Source organism: Phyllostomus discolor, chromosome X (assembly GCF_004126475.2).
Source record: "Phyllostomus discolor isolate MPI-MPIP mPhyDis1 chromosome X, mPhyDis1.pri.v3, whole genome shotgun sequence".
Classification (NCBI taxonomy): Eukaryota; Metazoa; Chordata; class Mammalia; order Chiroptera; family Phyllostomidae; genus Phyllostomus; species Phyllostomus discolor.
This window is the reverse complement of record NC_050198.1, coordinates 92,196,554-92,199,318: the sequence shown is the minus strand read 5'-3', so window position 1 is coordinate 92,199,318 and position 2,765 is coordinate 92,196,554. Positions and strand designations below refer to the sequence as shown.

General features: G+C 40.1%; 1 pseudogene; it reads left to right on the top strand.

Moving 5' to 3' along the window:
- Positions 1-294: 294 nt before the first annotated feature.
- LOC114504950 lies at positions 295-1,812 on the top strand (annotated as a pseudogene).
- Positions 1,813-2,765: the final 953 nt, after the last annotated feature.

The following is a 2,765-nucleotide window of genomic DNA, read 5'->3' as shown; positions in this document are numbered from 1 at the left end:
TTAAAAAAAAATCCTGCAATCTTAAGCTGTTCTCCCCCCCCATTTTTTAATTTTTTAAAGATTTTTATTTATTTATTTTTAGAGAGGGAGGGAGGAAGGAAAGGAGACAGAGAGGGAGAGAAACGTCAATGTGTGGTTGCCTCTTACACGCCCCCTACTGGGAATCTAACTGGCAACCTTTCAATTCACAGACCAGCGCTCAATCAACTGAGCCACACAAGCCAGGATAACACTGATTTAAAACAAAACAAAACAAAACTATTTTCTGTTTCATTTCCCCTTTTCTTTCTTTAATCAAGTTGTTTGCCGATCAGTATTGAACCGGGTACCACTTATTCATGTGTAGGTGTGTTTTGGCATGGAAAAGTAGAGATCACTGCCAATTACCAAGACAACTGTGCTGGTCCCAGCTACATAGCTTTCACAAAGTGAACACCTCATCTGTGAGGTTACTAACAACCAAGAGGTCATGAAGCTTAACAATAATACCATCTTTGATGCCAAGAGGTTGCAAGTTTCATGATGCCACAGTTCAGTAGAATGAAGCACTAGCCTTTCCAAGTGACTCGTGAAAAGGAAAAACCCACAGAAAATGTAGAACATAAAGGGAATAATATGTTTTCCTCAGAGGAGGTCTCTTCCATGTTTCTAAGTAAGATGAAAGAGTTTGCTGAAGCCTGTTTAGGGGGTAAAAGTAGGAAATGCAATAATTACTCTTCTAGCCGGCTTAAATGATTCAGTGTCAGGCCACCAAGGATGCAGGAACCATCACTGATCTTAATATCCTGAGAATCATTAATGAGCCTACTGTAGCAGCCATGTCTATGGCCTGGATTTTTTTTTTTAAAGCTTTAAAAAAGAGAAATGTGCTGATATTTGATTTGAGTAGTGGCACCTTTGATGTGTCTATCCAAAACATCCAGGATGACATCTTTGAAGTAAAATCCAAAGCTGGTAACACCCACTTGGATGGGGAAAACTTTGATAACCATATGGTGAATAACCTGATTGACGAGTTCAAATGTAGACACAAGAAGGATATAGCCTCCAACAAGCCGGGGGTGTTGTACCTCCAGACCGCCTGCAAGAAGGCAAAATATATTTTGTTTCTTTGTTAATACCAGGATTGAAATTGGTTCATTCTTGAAGAATGTGGATTTCTGCACCTTCATTTCCTGAGCCCACTTCCAGTAGCTCATTGCTTTGCTTTTCCATGGCGTCTGTTTTCTTTTTGAATATTTTATTTATTTATTTTTAGAGAGAAGGGAAGGGAGGGAGACGAGATGGAGAGAGACTTTGATGTAAGAGAGAAGCTTCAATCGGTTGCTTCTTGCATGCCCCTCCACTCCTCCACAGATTGAACCTGCAACCTCGACATGTGCCCTGACCTGGGATTCAACCAGGAACCTTCTGCTTTATGGGACCACGCCCAACCCACTGAGCAACACCAGTCGGGGTTTGTTTGTTTGTTTGTTTTTTAAGATCTTATTTATTTATTTTTAGGGAGAGGGGAATCCATGGTATCTTGAAGTAGTAGAGAAATCTCTGAAGGATGCCAAACTTGACAAGTGCGAGATTAATGAAACTGTGCTAGTGGGTGATTCCACTTATATCTCAAACTTCGAAAAATTGCTGAAAGATGTCTTAAACAGACAGGAGCTCAACACCATTAACCCTGAGGAGGCAGTGATATATGGCAGAGCTGCACAAGCAGCTAGTCTCCTGGCTGGCAAATCAGAGAATGTGCAGGGTTTCCTGCTCCTTGATGTTGCCCCTTTCTCTCTGGGCATTGAAACAGCAAGGAGGATGTGACATCCCTTATCCCAAGAAACGCTGCTGTTTCTACAAAGCAAACTCAGATGTTCACAGCTTACCATATTTTGCCGCATGTACTGTGCTTCCATGTATAATGAGCACCCACGTTTTTGGCCCAAACTTTCAGGGAAAAAATTTTGCATTTTAATTTTTTCATTCAATTTACTTATTTATATTTAGAAACAAAACTGATTATCATACCCCAGGGTATTATTTTGCATATGGGTATTGTTATTGCTTTCTAGAGTTACACTTCTAACACAGAACCACAAATAAAAGAATTAAAAACATTTATATAGATACGGAATCAGTACTACCCATGTATAATGCATATCCTTATTTTTCCCTCAAAAATTTTGGCAAAAAAGTGTGCATTATACACAGCAAAATACGGTATTTTGGCAACACACCACTGTGTTAGTGACAGTGTATGAGGGAGAAAAGGTCTTTACTAAAAGAGAGAAACTACTTGGCAAGTTCGTGCTCCTGGGATTCTCTAGCTTACTAATGTGGCATTCCTAAAATACAGGTGACCTTTGACATAGACACCAATATTCTCACTGTAAGTGCTGCAGACAAAACTACTGGGAGGAAGAACAAAATCAACATTACTAACAGACTGTTTCCATAAAGATGATATTGACCAGATTGTAACAGCAGCAGAAAATAGCCCTGGCAGGTGTGACTCAGTGGATAGAGTGTCAGCCTGTGAACCAAAGGATCCCCAATTTGATTCCCAGTCAGGCACATGCCTGGGTTGTGGGCCAGGTCCCTATTTGGGGGCATGGGAGAGGCAGCCACACATTGAGGTTTCTCCCCCTCATTCTCCCTCCCTTCTCCTCTCTCTAAAAATAAATAAATAAAATTTAAAAGATTAAAAAACAAAATATGAATAAGAAGATGAAATCAATAGAGATAGGGTAGCAGTCAGAAATAATATAGAATTCCAC